The following is a 15,766-nucleotide window of genomic DNA, read 5'->3' on the forward strand; positions in this document are numbered from 1 at the left end:
GCTCTCTAGGCCGCCCACTTCCGGGAAGTTGGACGGGCACGTTCAGAGGCGGGGCGGAGCCATGGGAGGAAGTGGAATCCAGGCAAAGCTGGAGAAGTTTTAGAACCTCCAGTTCGAGTCCCTTTCCTAACAAATTCGTCATAATATTCTGCCGTTCATTACTTATTTTAAAAAATCAACATTAGGCCCTCCCCGGTGGCTCAATTGGAGATTGTCCTGTACACCAAAGGTTACGGGTTCCATTCCCAGTCAGGACACATACCAGGTAGGGGTGCTTTGGGGAGGCAACCGTGGGTGTTTCTCACATTGATGTATCTCTCTCACATCCACCTCTCTCTCTCTCTCTCTCTCTCTCTCTCTCTCTCTCTCTCTCTCTCTCTCTCTCTCTCTCATATCAATAATAAAAATAAAAATCAGCTCTAGCTTGTTTTGCTCAGTGGATAGAGCCTAGGACTGCAGACTGAAAGGTCCCGAGTTCCATTCAGTTCCAGTCAAGGGCACCAGGTTATGGGCTCGATCCCCAGTAGAGGGCATGCAGGAGGCAGCGGGTCAATGATTCTCTCTCATCATTGATGTTTATATCTCTCTCTTTCCCTTCCTCTCTGAAATCAATAAAAATATATTTTAAAATAAATAAATAAAAATCAGCCCTGGCTGGTTAGAGCATCAACTGTACACCAAAGGGTCCTGGGTTTAATTCTTGGTCATGGGCACATACCTGGGTTACAGGTTCCTCCCCTCTCCCAGTTGGGACCAGGTGTGGAAGGCAACCAATCTATGTGTCTCTCTCATATGGATGTTTCTTTCTCCCCTCTCCCTGCCTCCCTTCCACTGTATATAAAAAAGCAATGAGAAAATATCTTCACGAGAATAAAAAAAATATAATTCAACTGCCAAACACGAGCAGGTGGATTTCTATTGTGTGGGGTAGGGGTGGAGGGGGCAGGAATATCAACATTGTGCTCACTGTGCCCTGGCCTCAGTGACCTTTCAGCTTGATGGGGCCGACTCCTGCGAGACCTTGGCATTCATTTATGGTCAAGTGTGGGATGGAGGGAGGGACCACAGGTTGTGGGACTTACTGTGTGATCTTAGGTGCATTGCTTAACCCCTCCGTGCCTGAAGTTTCTCATCTGGAAGATGGTGACGATCAATGCCACACAGATTTAAGGATACCTGCTGTTGAGCCTGCATATTGAAATCACGAGTTCAAATCTTGGCTCCACCACTTACTGGTTGTTTGTACATGAGCTTCAGTTTCCCATTTGTAAAATGGGGATTATGATAACCTGGTCCTAGGATTGTTGTGCCTCAGGCCCTCAGGTCCAAGAAGTTCTCTCAAATGAGGGTCTATTTGAAGTGGACTTTGACTCAGGTAGGAGTTCTAGGTGGACAATATTGAGGTGCTGGACTCTAAACTCAATGCTGGGTGCCCTAGGTAAGGGTGGTTTTGTACCCTCCAGGCCCTCAGAAGATCCCAGTCTGATAGGGAGATAGAGCAGGGAGGAAAGTCACTCTATGGACTTGGGGGAAAAACAGAGGGAAGGACATGGAAGTGGAAGAGTTTGACAGTACCCCTGGCAGAAGGCCCAGACGTAGGTCTCACTGGTGGCGGGTGGGGCATAGGGGGAGCTGGCACTTAGGCACTAGGCGTGGCGTTTCCCCGGAGGACTGAGGAGGTAGGTGGGCAGTGCAGGCTGTCCCAGTTTCTGCTATGAGTCAGGTGGGTGGCTCTGCCTAGCTGGTTCCCTTAGGGCCTGAGCTCCCACCCTGTGCTAGGGAGAAGGGCCATCAGCTGTCACCACCCCGGCATCCTTCCCCTCAGAACTTCACCACAACCCCTGCTCTCCCTGCCTCCCAGATATCTGCTGTCTATTCAAAGTTCAGCTACTTTTCACCTCTTTTGTCAACACACCCAGCTCATAGGTGTTCCAACTTCACCATTGTAGGGGGCCCCGCTGATACTTCTTCACTCAGCAGGCTAAGTGATCCTCATAAAAGCTAATTGAACCATGCCCCTTCCTTGCTGAAAACCCTCCCCTTGGCTCCCTATCACTCTGCTATCTTCTAACCTCATCTCCTTCCACTTTCCTTCCCTGTTCTGCTCCAGCGGTGACATTTGTTCCTCAAAAATGCCAAGCTCCGTACAGTCACCTAGCCTTTTCTTGTGTCCTCTTCCTGAATCTACCTTCTGAGCCTCCACTCAAATGTCACCTCCTTAGAGAAGCCTTCCCTGGCCCCCTTGCTACCTCAAGAACTCTCTGGAATGTTTGCCTGGTTTCATTGGCTGTCCAAAACAGTCCCATCAATTTATTTATTTATTTATTTATTTATTTATTTATTTATTTATTATTGTCTGTAGAAGTGAACTCAGCTCTGTGGCCCTTGGGATGCTGTTATCAAACCTTTTTGATTAGGACTCACAAGGAGAAATACATCTCATATAGTGTCAGAGGACACAAAAATACACAAGTTTTATGAAATTATACTTGTCCTTACTTCGAGCAATGTCTTCTGATGCTTCTGTTTTATCCTACTTTATTCCATGTCATTTATATTAGGGTTTCTCAACCTTGGCACTAATAACATTCTGGGTTGGATAATTCCTTGTTGAGTGGGAGGAGGCTGTCCTGTGTGTTATAGGCTGTTATGCGTCATCCCTGCCCCCCCCACCAACTAGATGCCAGTAGCATTCCTTCCCCCGTCAGAACAACCAAAAGTGCCTCAGACTTTGCTACTAGTAAGTGTACCCACAGAGGGCAGAATTGCTCCAAGTTGAAAGTCACTGACTTAAAAAGTGGGTAAAAAAAAGGCAGGTGCCCAAGGTCCAGAGCAGTAAAGCCAGGCCTCAGTGCCCTCCTCTTCACCCCTCTCGCCTCTTTGACAGGCCTTCCTGTCTACCCACATTAGCCTCAGCCTGTTGTCCCTGCCACCACCCCACAAAAACATCTCTTCTAGCCGCTAGGGATGTGGTGTCAGGCAAGACAGGCAGGGCCCCAGCCCTTACAAAGAGACCCTAAAAACCAGTCTGAGCTTCAGATAGTGCTGGGGACATTACAGCAGTGTCATGGAAGCCAATGACGGGGAAGGTTGTTTAACCTACCGTGGTTTAGGAAGCCCGCCTTGATAAAGGACATTTGAGCAAGAACTGAATGGAGTAAGGGACCAAACCACATACAGATCAGGCAGAGGGAGCAGTAAAGTACGGAGCTCCTGAAGCAGGAGTAGGCCTGCTGTCCTTGAGGACAGGAGTGCAGTGGCTGGAGTATAGGGCGGGGAGGAGGTGGCTGAGGTGAGAGGGAGGTGCCATGAGGAGGGGCGGTATTGTAAGGGCTGCGGTGAGTGGTGGGAAAGGGCTTGGGCGGTACTGTAGGCACCTGTAGATCCACTGGAGGATTCAGCAGAGGCAGTAAAAGAATTTACATGGTGTGAAAGGTTGTGGCCTTGATTCCTGATGGTGCAGGAAGCAGCCCATCAGTGATTCTCTCTCATCATTGATGTTTCTATCCCTTTTTTCCTCTCCCTCTCTGAAATAAATTTAAATAAGTAAACAAACAAACAAATAAATAAATACCTGTGTGCGGCCTGGCTCCCAGATTTATCTCTCCTACCCAGAAATCTGTCTAAACTCCAGACCTCCCTCCCTCACATCTACCCTTAGGTGTCTAATTAGGCAACTCAAAATGAACATGTTTGAAAGGAATTACTGCTCTTATCCCCCAGCCTGTGCATCCCTCCCTCATCCTCTCACCTGCTCATCCTAAAAAAGGTAGAATCATCCTTGATTCCCTCTTTTCATAGCACCCAAAATCCAATCTGTTGGCTAATCTAGTTGGCTCAGCTTTCCAAATTTAGCCAGCACTCAGCTCCTCCTCACAAGTCTGTGCTGCCTCCCTGACTTGCGCCACCTTCATCTCTTGCCCAGATAATTGCCATCACCTCCCATTTGTCCCAGCTTCCACTCCTGTGTCCCCACAAGCTATTGTCCTTGCAGCCGCCAGAGCAATCCTTTTAAAACTTAACTGGATTATTTTTGTCATTATTTATTTATTTTTTTAAAAAGGCCATGATGTTGAGAATGACCTTTCTTTTATTTTTAATATATTTTATTGATTTTTTACAGAGAGGAAGAGAGAGGGATAGAGAGTTAGAAACATCGATGAGAGAGAAACATCCATCAGCTGCCTCTTGCACAACCCCTACTGGGGATGTGCCCACAACCAAGGTACATGCCCTTGACCGGAATCGAACCTGGGACCCTTAGTCCGCAGGCCGACGCTCTATCCACTGAGCCAAACCGGTATCGGCTTGTCATTATTTTTTAAAAATGTATTTCTTTATTGATTTCAGAGAGGAAGGGAGAAGGAGAGAGAGATAAAGACATCAATGATGAGAGAGAATCATTGATTGGCTGCCTCCTGTATGCCCCACACTGGGGATGGAGCCGGCAACCCAGGCATGTGCCCTTGGCGGGAATCGAACCTGGGACCCTTCAGTCCGCAGGCCGACGCTCTATCCACTGAGCCAAGCCAGCTAGGGCTCATGTCATTATTTTTAGCTTGTAGCTCCCTACCACACGCAAGTCGAAGTCCCAATAATAGTCTACAGTGCTCTACCCAGTCTAAAACGATGTCCCCCTCCTGCACCGCCACAGTCTCACTTCACCTCCTCTGACTCTCCCCCTCGATCACTCCACTGAGGCCACACTGGTCCCCTTGCTGTTCCTCTAACTCAGTGGTTCCCAACGTGGGGCACACGCCCCCCGGGGTGCAATTTGATTTTTCAGGGGGGCAATTCGAGAATGAGTAATTAACAGTGAATTTTTTGCATTTCTTATGGTTCTAGGGGCCTCATATACAGTACATAAATATATATTGTGACATATTTATGCATTTCAGTTCTCTATGTTTTGAAACTTTGCTATTTTTTCATATCAGTTCATATGATTATTATTTTTTTAAACAATTTCTTCCTCAGTATTTCAGCCGTCCTTTCGTTCTTTTTATGTGTCTCTTTCATGGATGTCATACTCTTTGGAAGCTTGTTTAGATCAAGTTAATGGCCTTTTAGGCTTCCTCCACATGAATAGGAGTTCATTTTTTTTTCTTTTATTAAGGTATTATATGTGTACATATCTTACCATTGCCCCCCCCCTACCCCACTACCACACATGCTCTCACCCCCCAATGTTTTGCATCCGTTGGTTATTCTTATATGCATGCATTCAAGTCCTTCGGTTGATCTCTTATCTCCCCCTCCTCTCCCCAACCATCCCGCTGTAATTTGACAGTCTGTTTGATGCTTTACTGCCTCTGTATCTATCTTTTTGTTCATCAGTTTATAATGTTCTTTATTATCCACAAATGAGTGAGATTATATGGTATTTTTCTTTCATTGACTGGCTTATTTCACTTAGCATAATGCTCTCCATTTCCATCCAGGTTGCTGCAAATGGTAAGAATTCCTTCTTTTTTATGGCAGCATAGTATTCCATTGTGTAGATGTACCATAGAGGAGTTCGCTTTTTGAATGATAAGAATTGTGTGTCACAGAGAGGGGGCATCAGGATCTTAGAGATGCTTAGGTGGGGCATGGCCAGAAACGGTTGGGAGCCACTGCTGTAGCTCATCAGTCACACACCCGTCTCAGGGCCTTTGCTCTGGCTCTTCCCTGTGGTTGGAATGCTCCTCCCTCAGTTATCCTCATGGCTCCCTTCTCACCTCCATTGAGTCCATACTCATTATCAATCTTCTGACACCCCATTTCAAACCACAACCCCACCCTCCCCTCTCAGCACAGTATCCCTTTTCCCTGACTTGTTTTTTCTTTATGAAACGTATTAGCATAGTATATCTACCTACTCAAAGTCTGCTTCACAGCCCAGCAGCATTAACATCACCTGGTATCTTGTTAATGATGCAGACTCTTAGGCTCCACCCACAGCTGCTCAATCAGAATCTGCATTTTCACAAAATCCCCAGGTGGTCCATATGTACACTGAAGTTTGAGGAGCACTCTTATGTGATCTACTCACTGCTTATTTTGTCCACTGTCTCCCCTACTAAAGTGCAGGCTCACCAGGACAAGGGTTTTTCTCTACTTTTTCACCACTATATTTCATCACCTAAAACAGTGTTCAGCACGTTGAAGGCACTCCGTAAACACGTATTGAATCAATGAAGGAATGGCTAATGGGTGGAGAATGGGGTGTGTGCGGCAATGGTGGAGGCAGAGTGTGATAATCAGGGTTGTTGGTTGAAAGCAAAAATGAATCTTGTTGACACTAAAGGTTCCCCAGTTTGGGTGGGAGTCTGAAAAATCCACCTTGGAAAAAAGTAGGCACAGGTTCCAGAGACTGAGCATTAGAGAAAATTTGGCTAGGAGGTCACAGCCACCTCTGACAGCACTGCTACCATGGTGGACTCTGCTACAGGCAATAAAGTCCCCATCCCCCAAAGAAATGAAATGATTGAATGCTGGAAAGCCAACAACAACAACAACAACAACAACAAAACATGACAAATATCTTCTACAAAGGGAGGCCAGTGATAGGGCAGGTGTAGTCATTCTGAAGAGAAATGTGGAGTCAGTGTGAGGGAGGATCTAGAGATTTGTGAAATGTTCAGGAAGTGGAACAGAGAGAGCTTGAGAGTGCAGGACAAATTCTTCTCTAAAAGTCATGCTTCTCCTTTGTAGCAGCTATCTATTATTATGTAACAAATAACCCCATAATTTATTAGCTTACAACAATAACATCAAATATTATCGTAACAATAAACATGATCTCACATAGCTTCTGTGGGTTAGGTGTTCTGACTTGAGGTCTTTGATAAAGTTGGAGTCAAAATGTCAGCCAGGGCTGTAGTGCTGTCTAAAGGCCTAACTAGAGATGAAGGATCCACTTCCAAGATGACTCACATGGCTAGCACGTTGAAGGTGGGACAAATTAGATGGCTCGCTATTGTCAGGAGGCTTCAGTTCTACCCCAAGTGGACCTCTTGATTAATTGAGTGTCCTCACAACATGGCGTCTGGCTTCCCCTAGAGCTAATGATTCAAGACAGCAAACTGGAAGCTATAATGTCTTATATGACCCAGCTTTGGAAGTCAGACATTGTCATTTTCACATTATCCTAGTGGTTCCACAGGCTAACCATAATTCACTCTGGGGCAGGGGACTACAAAAGGGGGTGGACATCAAGGCCCTCTTGGAAGGTGGTCACCACACCCTTCCATTCAGGGACTACATTCCCCAGCATCCCTTGCATCTTGGGAGCCATGTGCTATGTTTTCACCAATGAACCTAGCAAGGAAATAATATGTGATGCTTACAGATTAAGGAGTTGAGGAAGCAAGTGTGACTTCTCCCCTCTCTTTCTCCTTATACCAGCTCTGGCAGCTGAATGCAGTGACCTGATAGAGATGGTGGAACCACAGAAGGAGCCTGGGAAGGGAGCCGCCTACCAAATAGGAACATTCATTTTGGATTTTAGATGAGTGAGCAACAAACTTCAATCATGTTTAAGTCGTCAAATATTTTAAGGTTTGTTCATTATGGCACCTACTATTATCTAATTAATTCAGGCATGGATTGAATATGGGGAGTGAGGGAGAGGGAGGTTCAAACGTTTCTGGCTGGAGCCATTGGGTAACTGGAGGTGTTTTTTTTATGGATATGGGGATGTAGGTTTTGGGGGAAGATGATGAGTTGGTTTAGGGCAGAGTTTTTCAGCCTTGGCACTATTAACATTTGGGATTGAATACAGTAGTGTGGGGTCCGTCCTGTGCAGTGTAGGATGTTGAGCAGCATCCCTGGCCTCTACCCGTTAGATGCCAGTAGCATTCCTTGATTGTGTCAACCAAGAATATCTCTAGATATTGCCAAGTGTCCCCAGTTGAGAACTACTGGGTTAGGATCTGGTGAGTTTCAGCAGCCTGTGAATATCCAAGTGGAGATTTTTGGGAAGCTGGTGGTTGTGTAATCCTGGCTCTCAGGGAGCACAGAAGCGATGAGATCTCCCTCCCTTACCCCACCCCGGGATGGGGTGAGAGAAAAGGAGACCTAGAAGGGCCAGTCAAAGAAGCAGGAGAGGAGTCAGGAGAGGCAGGGGTTAGTCACAGGTTGAAGGAAGAGAATGAATCAAGCAGGGGCACAAGCTGCTGAGATCAGCCATCAGTTTCAGAAGCATCCAATGTTGAGGAGCATTTTAGTGGGGAGGGGGGAACAGCATATAAGTGGAGGGGGGGGGGAGTCAGCAGTAAAATTGACACTGTGCATTCATTTTCATTGATGTATAAGGAGTCCCATGGTGTAATTTAAAAAATAATGGAATATAACGTACAGTCAGTAAAGTGTACACATCTCAACTGTATAGCTCAATGAACTTTTTATGTAACCAACACCCTGTCTAAGATCTAGAAAGTTCCTTCATGCCCCTTCTCAGTCAATACGCCATTTTGGTTTCCTTCCTGTAATTTCTAGGGGGAAAAGCAAGCAGGCGATAAGACAATGTTGGCACCACAGTCTCATTATTGCAAATATATATATGGGTTGGGAGTGTACACCCCTAGATACTAAGAGTCTGGGATATGAACATTTTTTATTTTGGGGGGGCTTTTTGTGTGTGTGTGTGCGCGTGACATCATAAGCACATCTTGCTTTTTAAAAATTTGAAGTGAAATTCACATAACAAAATTAACCATTTTGAAGTGTACAATTCAGTGGCATTTAGTACATTCCCAGTGTTGTATGAACACCACCTCTATTCAGTTCTGAAACATTTTCATCCCCCCAAAAGGAAACTGTCCCATTAGCAGTCACTCCCCATCCCCAGCCCCAGCCCCTGGAAACCACGAATCCACTTCCTGTCTCTATGGATTTACCTTTTCTGGATATTTCATGTAAGTGTTATCATATAACATGGGGCCTTTTGTGTCTGGCTTCTCTCACTGAGCACTGTGTGTTCAAGGTCCATCCGCTGTAATGAGTGTTAGTGCTTCGCTCCTTTCTGTGGCTGAGTGATATTCCAGTGTTTGGATAGATCACATTTTGTTTGTTTGTTTGGTTAATCCTCACCCGAGGATATTTTTCCATTGATTTTTAGCGAGAGTGGAAGAGAGAGTGAAAAACTGAGAGAAACATCGATGTGAGAGAAACACGCCGATTGGTTGCCTCCTGCAGGTGCCCCGACCAGGGCCCTGGCCGGGGAGGAGCCTGCAACCAAGGTACATGCTCTTGACTGGAATTGAACCTGGGACCCTTTGGTCTGCAGGCCAATGCTCTATCCACTGAGCCAAACTGACTAGGGCTATTGCATTTTGTTTATCCATTCATATGTTGATGGACATTGAACATGTCTCGTGTTTATCATAGGAATAAAGATGATTTAAATCTTTAAATTGGAAAGTATTAAGTTATTATTTAGTGATAATTATGAATAGTTAAGGGGTGATAAAGTAAGGGAGAGAGAGAGTCCTGGGTTCAATCTCAACCCCATCTCTTAGTCCCTGGCACGTTGGGTGAAGATCCAAACCTCTCATAGCTGCAGTTTTCTCACCTGCCAAACGAATGTGGAGAATTCTCTTCCGGGCAAGTGATTGGATGCTTCATAAAAGTCTCTCTCTGTCACTTCACCCCCTACACACACACACACACACACACACACACACACACACACAAGGACATACATGTGTGCACATGCTCAAAAAATGCAGTCTGTCTGGTAGACCAAACCTCTTACAATTCAGTGTTCAGGGAAGGGACACAATAAAAAGTGTTGGGAAACCATGAGGCTTTCTAAACTTTAACCATTCATCTGTATACACCAGCTACACAACCATCTGTGGAACCATCACCTAAGCCCATTGGACCCCCAGCCCATTTCTGCCAATTTCACAAGGAGTCCAGGACTTCATCATCAAAACCCCACAACTCTGTATACCTCTGTATTTCCCCCCTCTTCCTTCTTTGTCCAACTTGGGGTTGTTGTTTTTTTTTGTGTGTGTGTGTGTGTTTGTGTCTGTGTATGTTTAATCCTCACTGGAGGCTATTTTTTCCATTGATTTTCAGAGTGGAAGGGAGGAGGAGAGACACACAGAGAGAAACATCTATTAGTTGCCTCCCACACGTGCCCAGGGATGGACTCTGCAACCGAGGTACATGCTCTTAACAAGAATCGAACCCGGGACCCTTCTTCAGTCCTCGGGCTGATGCTCTCACCACTGAGACAAACCAACCAGGGCCCAACTTGTTTTAAAGTCAAGTATATTGAAGTCGGCATTCATATAATAAAATGTAACCATTTTAAGTGTACAATTTAATGAGCTTTGGCAAATCCATGTAACCACTTCCCCAATCAAGATAGAGAACATGTATGTCACTCCAAAAGATCTCTTGGGTCCCTTTGTAGTCAGTCCCCATCCCATCCTCATCCACAAGCAACCATTTATCTGATTTCTATTACCTTAGATTGATTTCCCTTTACTAGAATTTTGTATAAATGGAATCATACATCTTTCCTTCTTTCTTTCCCTTCCTTCCTTCCTTCCTTCCTTCCTTCCTTCCTTCCTTCCTTCCTTCCTTCCTTCCTTCCTTCCTTTCTTCTTTCTTTCTTGAGGAAGGGAGAGGGAGAGAGAAATAGAAACATCAATGATGAGAAAAAATCATTGGTCGGCTGCCTCCTGCACACTCTCCCCCCCCCCACACACACACATTGTGCCCAGCAATTTGGACATGTGCCCTGACCGACCGGGAATAGAACCGTGACCTCTTGGTTCATAGGACGTCGCTCAACCACTGAGCATCACTGGCGGGCTGTGACTAGCTTCTTTTTATTTTTTTAAAAATATAGTTTATTGATTTTTTACAAAGAGGAAGGGAGAGGGATAGAGAGTTAGAAACATCAATGAGAGAGAAACATCGATCAGCTGCCTCCTGCACCCCCCCCCCCCCGAGGATGTGCCTGCAACCAAGGTATATGCCCTTGACTGGAATCAAACCTGGGACCATTCAGCCTGCAAGCCTACGCTCTATCCACTGTGCCAAACCGGTCAGGGCATGACATGACTAGCTTCTTTCGTTCAGCATAATGTTTTTGAGATTCACCTGTGTTGTGTGTATATTCTTTGATTTGTTCCTCCTCATTGCTGAATAATATTCCAGTGTATGGATGTGCCAGGGTTATCCATTCACCAGTTGATGGGCATTTGGGTTGTTTCCAGTTTGGGGTTGTTATCAACAAAGCAGTACATGAGAGTGTACATGTTTGCTTCTCTTGGATAAATACCAGATGCTGATTGGCTGGACCATATAGAAGATGCATATTTTACTTTGGAAGAAACTGCCAGCAGTGTCTGAGAGGTCCAGTCGCTCCACATTCTCAGCATCACTTTGTACAGACAGGTTGTTGTTTTAAAATCTTCGTTCTTCCAGTGGGTGTGTAGTGGTATCTCATTGTGGTTTAATGTTTATTTTCCCAATGACTAATGATTTTAAGTATCTTTCATGTGCCTGTTGGCCATCTCTGTATCTTCTTTGGCCAAGTGTCTCTTCTAAACCCATTGCCATTTTGTTTGTCTTCTTCTTTTTGACCTGTACGTGTTCTTTTTTTTTTAAATATATTTTATTAATTTTTTTACAGAGAGGAAGGGAGAGGGATAGAGAGTTAGAAACATCAGTGAGAGAGAAACATTGATCAGCTGCCTCCTGCACACCCCCTACTGGGGATGTGCCTGCAACCAAGGTACATGCCCTTGACCGAAATTGAACCTGGGACCCTTCATCCCGCAGGCCAATGCTCTATCCACTGAGCCAAACCGGTCAGGGCAACCTGTACATGTTCTTTATATATTCTGGCAATAAGTCCTTTGTCAGATCTATGTATTGCGGATATCTTCTTCCAGTAAATGGTGTGCCTTTCTACCTTTTAATGAGCCTCCTCAAATCTTGAAATACTTCAGCTGTGCCCTCAGGAAGTCACAGTCCTTCCTAAGCAAAATTCCATATATTCTCAATTTCTTCTCAGAACTTCCTCTTTACCTTCTCTCCCCACAAGAAGCCTGGCTCTCCCCTGAGACTTTAAGCTCTTAGGTTGTGGCTATTTTTCCTCCTAACTCCTCACACTCTTGTGCCTCCTGGGGTGAGGCAGGTGTCCTTGCTCTAAAACGCTGCAGCTTTGATCTAGGTTATCAGATAATACTCTCTGCTTCCTTTATCAACCTCAGTTCAGGCTGTCTCAGTTCTTTACTACTTTGCCTCCTGGTTCATTTTTCTTTTCTTGAAAACTTCTCTGGTCATAATTCTTAGTGAGTTCAGTATCCATAGAGACCAGGGTTTCCTAGTCCTGGCACTATTGACATTTGGGGCCAGATCATTCTTGCTTGTGGGGGTCTGTCCTGTGCATTGTAGGAAGTTGAGCAGCATCTCTGGTCTCTACCCATTCAGTGCCAGTATCATTCCCATCCCCAAGTTGTGAGAATAAAAAATGTCCCCGGACATTACAAAGTGTCCCCTGGGGGGCAGCATTGCCCTTGGTTGAGAACCACTGAGCTTGATGATCCTTGTAGAAATGTGGCTCTCAATTCCTTTAGCTCTTCTCTCTCAAAGATCTTGCCCCCAGCTTTCATGTTCTTATTTTAGACTTTGTCATTTTCAAAAACGTCATCCCTTTCAATATTCTCAAATACCCTACTCATTGACCTACATTTCTTTTCTTTCCACCTCATGCCATTTGGTATTCCTGCGCAAACAGCTCTGCCAGAACCTGTAATCCATGGATCTTTCCCCCTTTTCCTCTGTCCTCTCACTTGGTTTAGAGCCATGGTCTGTCATTATAATAACTCCTTGACATACTATATTCTTAACTCCTTCATCTGCCTCTTCATTTGTCACATTTACCTGGCCAAACCTATCTTGGTTGAAGCCATCCCTCCTCTTCACCTGCCCCTGGGCAACCTGATACACAGTCATGCCAACTGATTTCCCTTGAGATTCCTTAAAAACATTTTTTTTAATTGATTTCAGAGAGGAAGAGAGAGGGGGAGAAATATGGAAACATCAATGATGAGACTCATTGACCGCCTACCTCCTGCACATCTCCTACTGGGGATTGACTCCACAACCTGGGCATATGCCCTGACCAGGAATTGAACCATGACCTCCTGGTTCATAGTTCGACGCTTAACCACTGAGCAACACCGGCCAGGCTCCCTTGAGATTCTTGACAACTTATCTACTGCTTCTCAAACCTGCTACACCCACTGGCCCTTCACTCATACACTCTCTCATAAGGTTACGTCCTACTTTTCCTTCTCCACTCAAGCCTCCCTCCTCCTCCTAACTCTCAGCTCTGACCTTGCCTGCTATCTTCTGAGCAAACATAACCACAGAAGAGAATGTCAACAGCATCCCACCACATCTACACATCTCCCTGTATCTGGGCCATCAACATTGCCTTCTTTCTTGTTATTATAGCAGAGTGTCATGCTCCCAGCCAAGGCCAACTCTCCACCTCCCTGGATTCCATTCCACTCCAGGTCATCACTCTGTTAAGTCTATGCATTCTCTTACCACATCAGATGTTTACTCTCTTCTTGATTATTCTCATTAGCTTATAAACATGATAATTTTTTCCATCTTAAAAAAAAAGTTAGTGATTTCACACTGTCCTGCAATTATCACTCATCTCTTTATTCTCGTTTACATAAAAAAGCTCTTTTAAGAATTGTTTCTCTTCTTAGTTTCCACTCCTTCCCTTTTCACTGTCTCTTCAACCCACTCTCATCAGGCTTTCTCCCTACAACTCCACTGAGACATCTGTCAAGGTCCCTAGTGACTTCCAGATGGCCCAAATCCAGTGGTCACACGAGGGAAATTAGAAAATACTTTCAGATGAATGAAATGAAGACACAGCATCAAAATGTGTTGGATGCGGAAGCCAAGATGGCGGCGGAGGTGAACGGCTGATCTGTTGCCTCGCATGGCAGTTTCGGAAAAACAACTAAAAGATGGACTGGTGAGCGCGGCGACTCCTGCTCGCGTCTCCCCAGGCCGAGCGGCTGCTCCTCTCAGCCAGCACCGCAGCCGGGGCCATGAGCTCGTGGGCGCCGCGGCAGCTGCTGTGGCAGCGGCCGCGGACTCGGCGCAGCGGCTCTCGGTGAAGGAAGAGACCATCTTTCTGCGAGACGGGCCCACCCGCATCACCCACCTGGCCCAGCTCCCCACTGAGATCCTCGGGGCCCCGGAGACCGCCAACACCGACTTAGAGGATTCTTAAGACTTCCTGTCTTACACTCAAGTCCTCTAGCCATTTTGAGAGAGGAGAACCAAGAAGGCAGCAGAGTCAAACAAAGGAACTTCGCGCACAGCAATTTCAAAGTTAAACAAAGGAACTTCGCCGCGCACAGAGCGTCTGCCACCCAGAACCACAGGAGAGCTGGCTGAATGGTGGATTTACAGCTAAGAGAGAAGAGGAAAGAGCGAACTCGGGAGGAGCTGAGGTGCGGAGGCGCGTGGGTCGGGGGAAGGGACTTGTGGCTTTTGTTCCAACCCTAGGGGAGATTAGCTCCCCAGACACCTGCGGGGAGAGGCTGGACTCTCGGCCTTTGGATCGGAGAGTGTGAGTGACTTCCTTGCGGAGGAGCGCCCAGCAATCAGTGTTTGCTGCGCTGGAGTGCGGAATGAGGGGGCTTGGAGACGTGGAAAGCTGAAAAAGCAGACTTGCAGCCAGTGCGGTTCGCCTCGCCATGGCCGGGTGGCGCCCCGAGGCCCCGCCCCGCCCTGAGACTCGCCCCGCCCTGGGACCCGCCCCGCTTGTTTTGCAGGTCCGCCCCGCACGTCTTGCAGGCACACCTGGGCTCCGAGCAACGGCTTTTGCATGTGGGTGGCCTGCCCTATGGCAGCTTGACCAGATAAACTGCGGTTCTAGTCGGACTGCTCTAGGGACGCTCAGACAGGAGGAGGAAACTGCAGTTTTTGCCGTAAGTCCTGCTGAGTGGTCTCAGGTAGTAGCTGACCTGCACACCATTGGAGACCCAGAAACGAGGGCATCTAGTGGTCGGTGTGAGATGACACCAGATTTCAACCACTCGCATAAAGGACACATTCCAGAGGCAGACTCGGTGAGCGCCAAAGCCTTGTTGCACCAAGACCCGGCCCATAAATCTGTCTCCTACACAGCAACTCTTCCTTTATAGACACAGAGGATCTGCACTGCCAATTGGCCTGGAGGACAATTCCTCCCAGCGACACCAACAACAATCAAGACTTAACTATACAAAGGAAGACCAGGATGGAGGCATAGGGCAGAAGCCTGATTGCTGCCTACCACAACAATTTTGAGTCTGCGACGGGAGAGCAGAGCGGACACCGTCCGGAACCACCGGAGGGCTGACTGAGCGGATGCTCTACAACTAGAATAAAAGAGAGGGGTACTCGGGATGATGCTGATGCCGGTGACCCAAAGATCACACTTTAAGAACTACGGCTCAGACGACACAGTGGCGGCCTGGAAAGTGCTCGGCGCAGTTCCCCCAGCGGTCTCCGGCTGAGGGGAAGGCCCCACTCGCTGCCGAGCACGGACAGACGAGCCCCTGGGAGACATGGGGTGGGAGACTCCGCGCTTGCTGACCTCCGAGTCCTTCAAGAATCTCAACGCCCCGGAAGCGGCCAGGTGCGCACGCTCGGTGACTGGCCACCGCTGCAGACCCAAGGGCCGATGCAGCCACCCCGGACCAGCCCGCTGCCGCGCACCGAGCACACCGGAGCTTCG

At 46.9% G+C, this 15,766-nt stretch overlaps 1 protein-coding gene across 2 annotated transcripts in view; it reads left to right on the top strand.

The window, feature by feature from the left end:
- Window positions 1-15,766, top strand: part of ACER1 (alkaline ceramidase 1) — a gene marked incomplete at its 5' end in the record, with an annotated part of 55,184 nt that overhangs the window by 8,700 nt on the left and 30,718 nt on the right. The window contains 2 exons of one of the 2 annotated variants that reach the window (XM_079771897.1): window positions 87-265; window positions 7,390-7,542. Of the gene's footprint in view, window positions 1-86; window positions 266-7,389; window positions 7,543-15,766 lie in introns of those variants that run through there. The other variant, XM_079771898.1, reaches the window with a different exon arrangement.

The sequence above is a fragment of the Cnephaeus nilssonii genome (genome assembly GCF_951640355.1).
Source record: "Cnephaeus nilssonii genome assembly, chromosome: 5".
In the NCBI taxonomy this organism is placed as follows: domain Eukaryota; kingdom Metazoa; phylum Chordata; class Mammalia; order Chiroptera; family Vespertilionidae; genus Cnephaeus; species Cnephaeus nilssonii.